The following is a 15,776-nucleotide window of genomic DNA, read 5'->3' as shown; positions in this document are numbered from 1 at the left end:
TCCGTAGTTTCAGGTGCTGCACATCTCGTATCATCTGAAGGCAATCGTCTATGCTGTGAAGATACGAGATGTGCAGCACCTGAAACTACGGATACTGGAAGCCTGTGCTAGCATTTCTCCTGCGGTGTTGCTATCAGTGTGTGAAGAGTGGGAGAAGAGGGTTGCATTGACAATCCAACACAATGGGCAGCACATTGAACACATTTTATAAGTGGTCAGAAACTTGTAAATAACTCATGAAAGAATAAAGTTACGTTAAAACCAAACACACCATTGTTTTTCTTGTGAAATTCCCAATAAGTTTGATCTGTCACATGACCCTCTTCCTATTGAAAAAACAAAAGTTGGATTCAAAATGTCCGACTTCAAAATGGCCGCCATGGTCACCACCCATCTTGAAAAGTTTCCCCCCTCACATATACTAATGTGCCACAAACAGGAAGTTAATATCACCAGCCATTCCCATTTTATTAAGGTGTATCCATATAAATGGCCCACCCTGTAGATTAAAGATATGTTAAAACACAGAATACAGCTAGTTTAGGCCTTGTTCACATCTCCATTAAGGAGATCTGGCAGGCCGTTCCAGCTCAGAGCAGCATGACTGGTCTCGTAGGATTCGGCGTTGCCAGATTCTCTACTTAACCTTCAACTCCCCAATGACTGTAATAAGGTCCAGTGGTAATCCGGCCTCTTTCCGCCATAAATGCTGGTTTTCTGTCGGACAAAAACTGCTGCATGCAACAGTTTTTTTGTCCTGCCAACAGCCAGCATTTGCGCCAGATCTGGCAGCCAGATCTCCTTAACGGAGATGTGAACGAGGCCTTTGTGTCAGAAAAGCTTTCACAGTAAGTAGAATACAATAGCTAGTTAGATTTATAATTATTACAAAGAGAGATAAGTTTTAGAGACAGGAGTCAGGGTGTCATTGTACAACTTATTCAGGATGCCTCAAGGAGGCTTGTAGTGACTGCTTGAGCTAGCATGCAGAAATTAAAGCCGTACTACTCAATTTATTATTAATGTCAATCAGCACAATCTTCATCACAAAATTCATAGTCACAGACAGTATTGCGACAATGATGATATTTAATGTTGCAGCATTTAAAGCTATACAAATAATCCCGGTGCTGATAGTGGTGCAGTCTGATTTAATGCAGTGGACTCTGCCCAACTAACCTTTTAAAACATATTTCCAAGTTTATTATAAAAAAAATCAATGGATCACAGATTAACATATTGGTGTGCATCACATTTACCAACCGTATATTGTAGTGGACGCTGTCCAAATGACCATTGTTTGTTCCATACAGTACTGCTGCTGCTGGGAATCCTACCTTGCCACACTGTACCTGTTGTATTTTGTTGCTTTTTACAGCCCCCTATGTCTAGTCAGGCACAGAAAGTGTGCGAAGCAAATAGTAAATTTGGTTTAAAGCATGTATTACAAGTGTTTTTTAATAACACAAGTTGAGCCACTATTCTTGTGCTTTTCATTTATTAAATATGTCCTATTGTGTTTGTGAGTTTTTCTTTATCATTTGTTCACAATTTTTCTGACATTTTTATTAACTTTTTATAAAATCTCATAATTGCATTTTTATTAATTATTTAGGATTTTACAAAATAATGTACTTGCATACTCTCATATCACATATGCAAATATAGCCTACAACACCCTTTTTGGGCAAAGTACTTAATTTGCGGCCTTGTCTGCATCTGTCAGTGTGAAAGTCAAGCGTTATATACTGCTGTGATATTCTGTTATTTAAAAAACTCCCTTTTTGGGCAAAAGTACTTAATATTGCAGCCTTTTCTGCATCTGCTATTGTTAAAACAAGCTTTAAATACTTCAATAATTTTCTGGGTTTTAAAAAACACCCTTTGTTTGCAATACCCTCCATCTGGGGCCTCTGCCGCATTAGTCAGAGTGCAATTTAAGCTAGAAATACAGCTTTAATTTTCCTGGTTTTAAAAAACACCCTTTTTGGGCAAAATACACAATTTTACCTACCTTGTCTGCATCTGTCAGTGTGAAATTCAAGCGTTATATACTGCTGTCATATTCTGTTATAAAAAAAAAAAACATTTTGGGCAAAATACACTGCTCAAAAAAATAAAGGGAACACAAAAATAACACATCCTAGATCTGAGTTAATTAAATATTCTTCTGAAATACTTTGTTCTTTACATAGTTGAATGTGCTGACAACAAAATCACACAAAAATAAAAAAATGGAAATCAAATTTTTCAACCCGTGGAGGTCTGGATTTGGAGTCACACTCAAAATTAAAGTGGAAAAACACACTATAGGCTGATCCAACTTTGATGTAATGTCCTTAAAACAAGTCAAAATGAGGCTCAGTAGTGTGTGTGGCCTCCACGTGCCTGTATGACCTCCCTACAACGCCTGTGCATGCTCCTCATGAGGTGGCGGACGGTCTCCTGAGGGATCTCCTCCCAGACCTGGACTAAAGCATCTGCCAACTCCTGGACAGTCTGTGGTGCAACGTGACGTTGGTGGATAGAGCGAGACATGATGTCCCAGATGTGCTCAATTGGATTCAGGTCTGGGGAACGGGCGGGCCAGTCCATAGCATCAATGCCTTCGTCTTGCAGGAACTGCTGACACACTCCAGCCACATGAGGTCTAGCATTGTCTTGCATTAGGAGGAACCCAGGGCCAACCGCACCAGCATATGGTCTCACAAGGGGTCTGAGGATCTCATCTCGGTACCTAATGGCAGTCAGGCTACCTCTGGCGAGCACATGGAGGGCTGTGCGGCCCTCCAAAGAAATGCCACCCCACACCATTACTGACCCAATGCCAAACCGGTCATGCTGGAGGATGTTGCAGGACGTTCTCCACGGCGTCTCCAGACTCTGTCACGTCTGTCACATGTGCTCAGTGTGAACCTGCTTTCATCTGTGAAGAGTACAGGGCGCCAGTGGCGAATTTGACAATCTTGGTGTTCTCTGGCAAATGCCAAACGTCCTGCACAGTGTTGGGCTGTAAGCACAACCCCCACCTGTGGACATCGGGCCCTCATATCACCCTCATGGAGTCTGTTTCTGACCGTTTGAGCAGACACATGCACATTTGTGGCCTGCTGGAGGTCATTTTGCAGGGCTCTGGCAGTGCTCCTCTTGTACCTCCTTGCACAAAGGCGGAGGTAGCGGTCCTGCTGCTGGGTTGTTGCCCTCCTACGGCCTCCTCCACGTCTCCTGATGTACTGGCCTGTCTCCTGGTAGCGCCTCCATGCTCTGGACACTACGCTGACAGACACAGCAAACCTTCTTGCCACAGCTCGCATTGATGTGCCATCCTGGATAAGCTGCACTACCTGAGCCACTTGTGTGGGTTGTAGATTCCGTCTCATGCTACCACTAGAGTGAAAGCACCACCAGCATTCAAAAGTGACCAAAACATCAGCCAGGAAGCATAGGAACTGAGAAGTGGTCTGTGGTGACCACCTGCAGAACCAGTCCTTTATTGGGGGTGTCTTGCTAATTGCCTATAATTTCCACCTGTTGTCTATCCCATTTGCACAACAGCATGTGGAATTGATTGTCACTCAGTGTTGCTTCCTAAGTGGACAGCTTGATTTCACAGAAGTGTGATTGACCTGGAGTTACATTGTGTTGTTTAAGTGTTCCCTTTATTTTTTTGAGCAGTGTACCTAACATGCAGCCTTTGCTGCATCTGTGATTGTTAAAAACAAGCTTGAAATACTTCAATAATTTTCTGGGTTTTAAAAAACACCCATTTTTGGCAATACCCTCCATCTGGGACCTCTGCCACATTAGTCAGTGTGCAATTTAAGCTAGAAATACAGCTATAATTTTCTGGGTTTTAAAAAACAACCTTTTTGGGCAAAATACTTAATATTCAATTTTATTTTATTTTCTTCACAATGCAAAACAACACATATTATAATAGCATTAGTATGGTGTTCCTAATAATTCTTTGGGTGAGTGTATACTGCTGTCATATTCTGTTATTAAAAAAACTCCCTTTTTGGGAAAAAGTACTTAATATTGCAGCCTTTGCTGCATCTGTTATTGTTAAAACAAGCTTTAAATACTTCAATAATTTTCTGGGTTTTAAAAAACACCAATTTTTTGCATTACCCTCTATCTGGGGCCTCTGCCGCATTAGTCAGAGTGCAATTTAAGCTAGAAATAGAGCTTTAATTCTCTAGGTTTTAAAAAACACCCTTTTTGGGCAAAATAGACAATTTTACAGCCCTTGCTGCATCTGTACGTGTGAAATTCAAGAGTTATATACTGCTGTCATATTCTGTTATTAAAAAACACCCATTTTGGGCAAAATACTTAATATTGCAGCATCTGTGATTGTTAAAAACAAGCTTAAAATACTTCAACAATTTTCTGGCTTTGAAAAAACACCCATTTTTGGCAATACCCTCCATCTGGAGCCTCTGCCGCATTAGTCAGTGTGCAATTTAAGCTAGAAATTCAGCTATAATTTTCAGGGTTTTAAAAAACACCCATTTAGGGCAAAATACTTAATATTCCATTTTATTGTATTTTCTTCACAATGCAAAACAACACATATTATAATAGAAAAACAGCCAATACAGTATAGCCACTACAACAATAGTCAGCTACCCTATAAATTACCACAAAATCCTACATAGATTGTAAGTAGGACTGTAAATTCATAATTAATACAAGAAATAAAACTATAACCTCCCACCCCTTCCCCCCCTATTGGCTGTCATCACTACAGCTCTAATAAATACAGACATAATTACAGTAGTAACTATGTCTGAACAGTCACACGTGCCGCTCTCCATTTCCTTTCCATATCCTCATAGACTTTAATTTGTTGAAGGTACAGGATCCATTCATTTAACCAAGGTGGGGAGACAGACCCCCAATATTTAACTAAAATAACTTTTGCTACCATGAGACCCCTCATCCAGATCTGTCTGACCCGGGCCGGAATTTCCATGTCTAGAGCATAATATCCCAACATCGCTGTCAACATCCCAGGGCTATATGTCAAAGAGGACTCCTTTTGTAGAGCTACAAAGACCTGTTCCCAATACCTTTTTATTTTACTACATTCCCAAAGTAAATGCCAGAAATCCGCGTTCAAATATCCACATTTAGGACAGCAACAATCTCGGCCTTTATTTTGGGGAAATTTCGCTTGGATTTTTGGCGTATAGTACAACCGATGCAGGATCTCAAATTGAATTAATCTGTGAGCATTAGAAATAGAAGCCTTTCTTACGTTCCTATAAATACTGGTCCATTGTAATGGTGGGCAATGCAACTCCTGCTCCCATTTACTTTTACTTTTAAATAGAGTTACAGTTGCCAGTGCCGTTCGAAGTTTACTGTATAGACTAGCTAACTTAACCCTCTCATCTGTCTGGGCATAACAATAATCAAAAAATCCATTCTCCCGTGGAAAAATATAACCTTTATTCCTAGAGGCCTCATATACGTGTTTTAAACATGAATACATAAACACATCTAAAGGTGTACTATCAGTGATATTATATTCCGAAAAGGATTTAAAATGTCCAAAAAAAAAAAGATGCAGAAAATCATAAAAATTTCAGACCACTACCCGGCGCTGCTGGCATATAAATCAGTCCTTGGGATGAATAATATTCTTTTATTTAAAGTCAACGCGTTTCAAGGGCGAAGTGCCCCCTTCGTCAGGACAATTTACAGATTCTGTAAATTCGCCCTCTATCTGGGTTATATAACCCCCCTTCTTTGCTGCTGCACTTCCTCTTTGATCGCGGAAGCCAAGTTGGTAGGTCTGGCTGTCCGCACAGAGATGTCCGCGAGGGACGCTTCACTTAAGGAGGCCCTTATGGCGCGTTATTCCGAAGGGGGAGAGGGCTGGCTGCATTCCTTTCTGAGCAGCCTTGGCTCCCCTCTGCCCTCTTCTTCTGCTGCAGTTGTTGGTGATGTGACGGCGCTGCCGCAGGCTGCAGGCAGCCCCGTTGCTTCCCAAGGAGGCCGGCGGTCCGCTCGGCGCACCCGCCCTCCCACCGGTTTAGGCCATAGTCCCCCCGCTCCCCCCGCGGCCCCCGGTCACTCACCGCAGCTCCTGGCCCGGCGCATGCGCTGTTACGTCCGGCCGGCATCTTGGTTCGGCGCTTCAGTGCGCCTTAGCCCCGCCCCTTCCGGCTTCTTCTTCTTTCGCCGCGCCGGAATTAATCAGTGCTTGGCAGGTGAGCATAAGTATAATCATGGGAGCGCAGGGCAGCATTGAATCGGGTGACTCCCCCTCGACCCCCCCTCTTTCTCAGTCTGTAGCGCCGGCTGCGATTATATGTGCTGGCCAAGGGGGTGCAGGGGTTGCCCCCATGTTGATTGCTGATAGCCAGGTCAGCTTAATGGGGTCTGTTAACTCACTAGGGGAGCCTCCTATGGTGGCTGCCACCCCCCCTCTGCCGCCCCACCCCTCTCCACTGCCCCAACCTTCTCTTCAGCCTCAACCCTCGCTGCCGCCCCAACCCCCTGGGAACAGCGTTAGGTCACGCAGGCGCAAGGAGATATCTGACACCTCGACATCGTCCCCGGATAGCAGGAGGCGTTATCATCGTCACGCACGCAGGCGCCAGTCCCGTCACCGTTCCAGGGTTTCCGGGAGCAGCAGGCGTTCCAGGTCCTCTAGATGGCGCTCTCCGTCATCTTCGGATGGATCGACGGGCGCATCTGAGGAGTCTGGTCGGGCGGCTGGCGCAAAACGTAAGAGGTGGGTGCCTAGTCATGCTTCCAGGGCCCCCAGCCTGGCTCCAGCGACGGAACCCCGGATTGAGATCCCGGTACCCGGTCCTTCTTCGGTTTTGGCGACTGACACACCTGGTGAGTACCAATATACCGGGGCATGGGGGGAGGGGGGGGTTAGTGTGGATTTGGAGTCGACGCTCAAAGCGTTGCTTGCTAAAATGTCCTCTTCTCCTACCCCTTCTCCTTCTTTGACGCGGGCCCCAGTTTTAGCGGGAGTATATAAGGACTCTTTCTTTTGTGGCGTTAGCCCCCTGGGTTGTCACCTGGACGACACGGCGAAGGAAAAAATCTGGTCCAACCAATATATTGACATTTGGTCTCTTATATCGGTGGACCAGCATACGGTGGACAAAGAAAGGCGTTTTCCTGACAAGCCGTTCGATCGAAAACCCAGGGTCGCTAAGACCATTAATAACTGGTTGCAAGCTTTTTCTGTGTTAGGTTGTATTATGGGTCAGCGTCACCCTGACGGCTGTTCGGAATTGTTCGTCTATCAAGACACTATCTACAGTGCTTACAGAGCCCATGGCGGTAGCGCCTGGTGGAGATATGATGAAGAATTCCGGCGGCGCTTAGCGTTGCATCCGGAGGTTGGTTGGGGGGTTAAGGCTACTGATGTTTGGCCTCGCCTCATGGTGTCCCAACGGCAGCCCCCCTTTCCAAGTGCGGCCACTGGTTCCGGAGAGATATCTGGTCAGGGGCCAGTGGCCGTCCGCCGCCCCGGGGCGTGCTGGCTTTTCAATGAGGGCCATTGTAAATACGCAGGTCTGTGCAAATACAAACACGAATGCTCGGCCTGTGGTGGCAACCACGCTTCTAACCGGTGCTCTCGCCCCCCCAACTAGACAATTCAAGCCGCCCGGTGCGGTAGACCCTAAGGACCCCGGTGAGCGTAGCAGAGATGTCCCCATGGTTAGACATTTACCCCAATAAGGCGGCTGCCTCCCAGCTTCGCTTTGGTTTCATGTTTGGTTTCTTCATACCATTTGTTTTGAGCAGGTTTCCCGTGTTCTCTGATAATCTACGGTCTGCTAGGGAGCTTCCTCAGGTCCTACGTGAGAAGTTGGGTAAGAAGGTGTCTTTGGGTAGAGTTATGGGGCCGTTTCAATCTATTCCGTTTCCTAATCTTAGAGTGTCTCCTTTGGGGGTTGTTCCTAAGAAAGAACCCGGTAAGTTTCGCCTCATACACCACTTATCCTACCCCAAGGGTTCGTCGGTGAATGATGCCATTCTGCCTGAGGAGGCCTCCGTGTCTTATGTATCTTTTGATCGGGCGGTTGCGCTGGTTAGGGGTGCAGGGCGAGGTGCCCTCCTGGCGAAATCGGACATTGAATCGGCCTTTAGACTTTTGCCCGTTCACCCGGATTCTCATCACCTTTTGGGTTGTTCCTTTGAGGGCCTGTTTTATTATGATACTTGCCTCCCCATGGGGTGTTCTATCTCCTGCCACTATTTTGAGATATTTGTTTTTTGGAATGGGTGGTTAGGTATGAGACCTTATCCTCGTCGGTCATTCCATACCTGGATGACTTTTTGTTCGTTTCCCCGGGAGCTGGGGATGGTTGCCTTTCCCTCCTTAATACATTTTTGGCCTGTATGGCTAGGTTTGGGGTTCCATATCAGCGGAAAAACGGAGGGACCGGTCACGTGTTTGTCCTTTTTGGGCATTGAAATTGACTCTGTCGAGATGGTTTTTCGTTTGCCCAGTGATAAGATCCAGAAGTTGTTATATTTAATAGAGGGTTTTCTTGTAGTTCGTAAGGTTACCCTTCAACAGTTGCAATCATTGCTAGGTTTGCTTTGTTTTGCATGTCGTGTTATGCCCATGGGCCGTGTTTTTTCCAGGCGATTGTCGCTGGCCACCCGGGGGGCTAAATCCCCGCATCATCGCATTCGTTTGACTAGGTCCCTGAAAGCCGACTTACGTGTATGGCAGGAGTTTCTACACTCTTACAATGGGCACACGTGTGTTATCTCTGACGAGATGCCTAACTCGGTCCTGTCCCTTTTTTCGGATGCCTCTGGTTCCTGTGGTTTTGGCACCATTTTTGGTAGGGAATGGTGCTCTGCTCCTTGGCCTGATTCGTGGCGCTCGCAGGGCTTCTGTAAGAATTTGACGTTGCTTGAGTTATTTCCGATTGTGGTGGCGGTCAAGATTTGGGGTCAGAAACTCGCAGATCATCACGTGTGCTTTTGGTCTGACAACCTGAGTGTGGTCCATTGTATCAACCGCCTGTCTTCTTCTTCTCTGCCGGTAATTGCGCTTCTGCGACATTTGGTTTTGCGCTGCCTGGAGCATAATATCTATTTCAGGGCCCGCCATGTTCCGGGTGTTTATAACGGTATTGCTGATGCTCTTTCCCGTTTTCGTTGGCAGGTTTTTCGGGAGCTGCTTCCGGAGGCGGAGCACATCGGGAAGGAATGTCCGGAGTACCTATGGCGTTTGGTGGCCAGCAACTGATGTCCCTTGTCGGGTCTTCGGTGTCTCCAGCGACCTGGCGGGGTCACGGTAAGGCATGGGCTGACTGATTATCAGTGGTGGGCGCTAGGAACGTCTCTACGCAGGATGCCCTCCGCTTAGAGGTGACGGTGGAGTGGTTGCTCAAGCTGAGATCTATGGGTGCACCGGTGGCGCAGCGGCAGTTGTCTGGAGTAGCCTTTTTCTTCCAGCTTTGTGGTTGGCCTGATGTCTCCAAGCATTTCATCATCAGGCAGGCCATGAAGGGTTGGAAGAAGGAATATGTGCTTAGGGATTGTAGGCGTCCCATTTCGTTTGGCCTGTTGTGCAGGCTGGTCGAAGCATGTTCAGGGGTGTGTGCCTCACCGTTTGAAGCGGCGTTGTTCTCGGCTTGTTTTAGTTTGGCCTTTTTCGCTGCCCTTCGAGTGGGCGAATTGCTCCCTCCCTCTGGTAAGAAGCCGGGGGGTTTGTTGTTTCAGGATGTGGTCTGCGGGAACGGGGCAATTAGAGTTCTGGTTCGTAAATCAAAAATGGATCAGTTTGGCAGGGGGGTGTGGATCCCTCTTGATCAGGTTTCAGGCGTGGCTTGTCCAGTTCGTTTGGTTTCTGCTTACTGCGCGTTGCGTGTTGGGGGTACCAATTTCTTCACTCACCAGGATGTTTCCCCCCTGACCAAATTTCAGTTTACATCTGTTTTTCGCGCATGCTTGTATCGGTTGGGAGTTGAGCCGAAGGATTTTGGCACCCATTCGTTTCGTATTGGTGCTGCTACGGAGGTGGCCAGGGCGGGCTTGCCAGAGGCGGAGGTAATGCGCATTGGGAGGTGGCAATCTGCCTGTTATGCCAGGTACATCAGGCCGGATCTCTTGATATAAAATAAAAAAAATATAAAAAATATGATATGTGCATGTGAGGGTTAAGACTACAGTCATATGAATGTTTTTGTTTCTTCAGGTTTGTTACGTCTCAAGATTTATAGCAGTGGGTGTGATAGCGCGAGTTCGCAGCGTCATTTTCTTGTTGCATTTGTGCTAACTGTTTTTTCTTTCAGGTGTGGTGCGCCCTGCGGTCTGGTTGGTTGGCCACTCGTATATTTTTTGGGCAGCTCAGAGGGCGGAGTGCAGGCCTGGAGGTCGAATGCTGGGATTTCGTGAAGTGGATATATCCTGGAGGGGTATCCGAGGTCTTAAATGGTCCCAGATTCTCACAGAGGTGGTAGATATCGGTTTTCATTCTAGGGGTCCCGTGATTCTTGTCATTCATGCCGGTGGCAATGACCTATGCCTGAGCTCATGGCCCTCATGCGCTCTGACATTGAGAGGTTCTCGTCCTTTTTTGCTGAATTGGTGTTGGTATGGTCCGAAATCATTCCTCGGGTTGTTTGGCATGGGGCCAGGGATGCTGAAGCTGCTGAGAAATGTAGGAGGACAGTCAATTCCCGCATGTCCCGGTTTGTGCGGTCCCGTGGGGGAATTGTGGTGAGGCATCGCCAACTAGAGGGTGATAATAGGTCCCTTATGAGACCTGATGGTGTTCATCTGACAGAGATTGGGCTAGATATCTTCATTTCCGGCCTGCAGGATGGGATTGAACAGGCTATGTTTTTGCTGGGTGGTGGTCGGATCCCCGTTTAAGGCTGTGGGTCTCCTCCGTGGCGGCATTTGATACAGCGGAGAGTTGGAGATAGCTGATGGCGTACTTGCCCGCCGGGAGTCCGGCGGTTGGCATACCGCTCCAAGATGATAGTTCTTTGGTTTTGGCGTTGAAAAATAAATAAGCTGTGGCCGATCATCACCCAACTAAAGGTTACCTGTTGTCTCGAGTGTTTATTAACTGGTTTAGGTTGCAATTAAGGGGAGCCACATGTCCCCCCCCCCTTTCCTGATTACCAACAGTCTGGCAAGCCCCCGACTTTTTAGAGAGGGTGCTTAGGGACTTGTGGTCCCCCCTCCCCTTCCCAACCTCAGGTTTATGCGGGTCACCTGGCCCCTGTATGGTTTAGGTAGCTAAGAGGTTAAGGGATTGTGAGAGTTCGTCACAAGAGGGGGCATGGAGGATGTCTCTCCTCCCCCTATCTGGGTTATATAACCCCCCTCCTTTGCTGCTGCACTTCCTCTTTGATCGCTGAAGCCAAGTTGCCCACCCTCCCGCCCTTGAATGGGTCATTTCAGCGTGGAGTTGTCCTGGGACTCGGGTTGTTTTTTTAAAGGTTTTAAAAAAAAAAAAAAAAAAGGGGAAAGAAAAGGAAAATGAATAACTGATGTTTTGGAGATATTTATGTTGTTTTCTTCTCTTAAGAATGGCGGTATGGTTTGAAATATGAAGTCACAGCTGGCGGCATTTGATACAGCGGAGAGTTGGAGATAGCTGATGGCGTACTTGCCCGCCGGGAGTCCGGCGGTTGGCATACCGCTCCTAGATGATAGTTCTTTGGTTTTGCCGTTGAAAAATAAATAAGCTGTGGCCGATCATCATCCAGCTAAAGGTTACCTGTTGTCTCGAGTGTTTATTAAATGGTTTAGGTTGCAATTAAGGGGAGCCACATGTTAGGCAGAGGTGCCGGCCTCGGTTCTTACCCCCTCCCCCCCCCCTTTCCTGATTACCAACAGTCTCAAATGGCTAATTCAAACCCCTGTATGTAGGTAGTATCTCAGAGGGCCTGAACCTCTGTAGGCCTGAAGTAAATATACTGTATCTTTGCACAAAAAGGCTGTATTTCAAATGGCTGTATTTCAAATGCCTGATTCAAACCCCGCTGTGTAGGGGGGTATCTCACACGGTCTGAACCTGTGTAGGCCTGAAGTAAATATATCTTTGCACAAAAAGGCTGTATTTCAAATGACTGTATTTCAAATGCCTAATTCAAACCCCTGTATGTATAGTGGGGATCACAAACGCCCTGAATCAGTGTAGGCCTGAAGTAAATATATCTTTGCACAAAAAGGCTGTATTTCAAATGCCTAATTCAAACCCCTGTATGTAGGGGGGTATCTCACACGGTCTGAACCTGTGTAGGCCTGAAGCAAATATATCTTTGCATAAAAAGGCTGAATTTCAAATGGCTGTATTTCAAATGCCTAATTCAAACCCCTGTATGTAGGGGGTTATCTCACACGGTCTGAACCTGTGTAGGCCTGAAGTAAATATATCTTTGCACAAAAAGGCTGTATTTCAAATGGCTGTATTTCAAATGCCTAATTCAAACCCCTGTATGTATAGAGGGTATCTCACACGGTCTGAACCTGTGTAGGCCTGAAGTAAATATATCTTTGCACAAAAAGGCTGTATTTCAAATGGCTGTATTTCAAATGCCTAATTCAAACCCCTGTATGTAGGGGTGGTATCTCACAGGGCCTGAACCTCTGTAGGCCTGAATTCAATATTGGTGCACCAAATGGGGGTATTTAAAATCTCTGAATGTAACCCAAATGTATTAAGGGTGTATCTCACAATGACATCTGCATCAAAGGCTGCCAACTAAATTTTTGGAGCCCAGACGACTGTTTGTTTAACAACTGAATTTGACAGCAGTATATAAGCCTGTAATTTCACACGTGCTGATGCTGCAAGGCCTGAAAATAGTGTTTTTTGTCAAATAAGTGTGTTTTTCAAACCCCAGAAAATGATGGGTGTATTTCTAGCTTAAATTGCACACTGACTAATACAGATGTTGTAGATTGCCCAAAAAGTCTTTTTTTGCTAACAGAATATGAATGCTGTATATATTAAACTTGAATTTAACACTTGCAGATCTGGCAAATACTGTTTTTTGAAGAAAAAAAAAGTGTTTTTTTTCAAACCCCAGAAAATGATGGGTGTATTTCTACCTTAAATTGCACACTGACTAATCCAGATGTTGTAGTTTTCCCCAAAAAAATTGTGATTTGCAATATCCCAAAAGCTCAGATGCAGTGCTGGTGCACTGAGCAATGAGCATGCATAAAATGGCCGCCACCGCCGCCACCCAAAGTTGGTATTTTTAGTCAATGAGCTCAGAGCAGGGAAAAACGATAGTGCCCTGCACCCACACAACTATTTGTCTGTAGATCGCTGAGTTAGATTCTCTCGTATGCTCTCCCTGAAATCACAAGTCCAGCAGCATCCTCTCCCTACACTTGTAACAGCAGAGTGACGTGCAGCGCTACGTGACCCAAGCTTATATAGAGTCTGGGTCACATGCTGCTCTGTCCAATCACAGCCATGCCATTAGTAGGCATGGCTGTGATGGCCTCTTGGGGCAAGTAGTATGACGCTTGTTGATTTGCTGCTGTGCAGCCTTTCAAAAAGCGCCAAGAAAGCGCTGAACACCGAACCCGAACTTTTACGAAAATGTTCGGGTCCGGGGTCCAAAAATCCTAAAGTTCGGTACGAACCCGAACTTTACAGTTCGGGTTCGCTCAACCCTCGCTCAACCCTCACCACTCTGTCACTGGTCCACTGTGTTGACTCCTCATGCTGTTGCCACCCTCTCCACTCTGTGACTGGGCCACTGCGTTGACTCCTCATGCTGTTGCCACCCTCATTTTTGAGAAATTCGCTCATCTCTAATGGTATCCTACAATAAACACACACAATTTGGGCACCCCAGATCAAAATGACTGTTACTGTGAACGGTTAAGCAAGTTGAAGATGAAATGATCTCCAAAAGGCATAAAGTTAAAGATGGCACTTTCCCTTTGTATTTTAACCAAAAACATATATTTTTTATTTTCATCTTTTACAATTTCAACTTAATAATAAAAAAGGAAAAGTGCCTGAAGCAAAAGTTTGGGCACTCTGCATGGTTGGTACCTAGGTGCACCCCCTTTGGCAAACACAGCTTGTAAATGCTTTTTGTAGCCAGCCAATTCATGTCATCCTTTCTTGCTTGCAAAAGTCTTCCAATTGTGCGAGATTCTGTTCTTTTGAGGTCTATCCACAGATTTTCAATGATGTTCAGATCAGGGGACTGAGAGGGCCATGGTAAACATTCAGCTTGCACCATTTGAGGTAGTCTGGTGTGGATTTTGAGGTATGTTTAGGATCATTATCCATTTGTAGAAGCCACCATCTTTTCAACTTCAGCCTTTTTACAGTTGGTGTTATTTTTGCTTCCAAAATTTGTTAGAATTTCATTGAATCTATTCTTCCCTCTACATTGGTTGCAAGATAACACCAAAGCATGATTGATCTATTCCCATGCTTAATAGTTGGAGACGTGTTCTTTTCATTAAATTATGTGCCCTTTTTAATGCAAACATACTATACCCTTGCTCATTGTGGCAGTTCCATTTGAACCTCATCGGTCTGCAGGACATTTTTCAGGCTTGTTTAGATGTTCTTTTGCAAACTTCTGATATTGCATTTTGTGGTGAGGAGGCAGAAGAGGTTTTCTTTTGATGACTCTTCCATATTTGTGCAGGTGTCGCTGAACAGTCTAACAGTGCTAACTCTTCCTGAAGGTCTTTTGCTGTCAAGCAGAGGTTCTGATTTGCCTTTCTAGCAATCCTACGAGCAACTGTCGCTGACATTTTTATTGGTCTTCCAGACCTTATCTTGATCTCCACTGTTCCTATTAACTGTGATTTCTTAATTACATTTCAAACTGAGGAAATGGCAACCTGAAAACACTTTATTATCTTCTTATAGCCTTCTCCTTCTTTGTGGGCTGCACCTATTTCCATTTTCAGAATATTAGGCAGCTGCTTAAAGAACCGATGGCTGATGTTCACATATGTTTGCAAAGTACTCCTTTCCTTGTTTTCACTCTAAAAATCTTACAGTGTGGAAAAAAGTAAATCCAATACATTTTACAAAGAATCTTGTGCTTTTCACATATTAAACACTTCAAGGTATTGTAAGAAGGTACAAGGAATCATCGTAGATGATAGGTATGTGTCACCGAGGTTCCTGGCCTTTGTGGAGTAAGAGCCACAGCAGCAGTTGCTGTTTGACACCTTGCTATATAGAAATCCTATACCTGACCTATAAGGGCCACATATAAACCACTACAACGCCTATTAGAAAATTGTGTATGCCCTGAAATAATCAAACATCAATTGATATAAATCACATAAAAAAACATTTTACATTCCATAGTTGTATTAAAAAGACACATAGAGGTCCACACCGTACAAAAAGGAGAGACACCTAGAATGAAAATGGGCTAGATACAAATGGTACCAAATATATTAGGGAAAAATTGTAATATATGTAAAGTGCTAGTGCAATATATAATCCTCTACAAACATGAAAATATATAAAAAAATATATCAATAAAAAAAACACCAAAAAAAGGGGGTTCCAACATAGAAAGGTATCTCTCATTTAATATCTCACATATAAGTCTAGGGCATTTAAAGCATATAGCATATGACAGTACATATAACCAGAGGGGTATGTAACAACAAATCCCCTATAAAGCCAGCAGCTCATAAGACCAACTAATGCATCTGTATAAAGTGCAAGTGCATACCAAAACGCCCAGGGATGTCAGAGTATCCACATTAGATCATTACAGTCCGTGCACAATATCCATCCCAGTGTCCCTCACTTA

Source organism: Bufo bufo, chromosome 2 (genome assembly GCF_905171765.1).
Source record: "Bufo bufo chromosome 2, aBufBuf1.1, whole genome shotgun sequence".
NCBI classification, from domain to species: domain Eukaryota; kingdom Metazoa; phylum Chordata; class Amphibia; order Anura; family Bufonidae; genus Bufo; species Bufo bufo.
Note: the sequence above shows the minus strand (reverse complement) of the source record.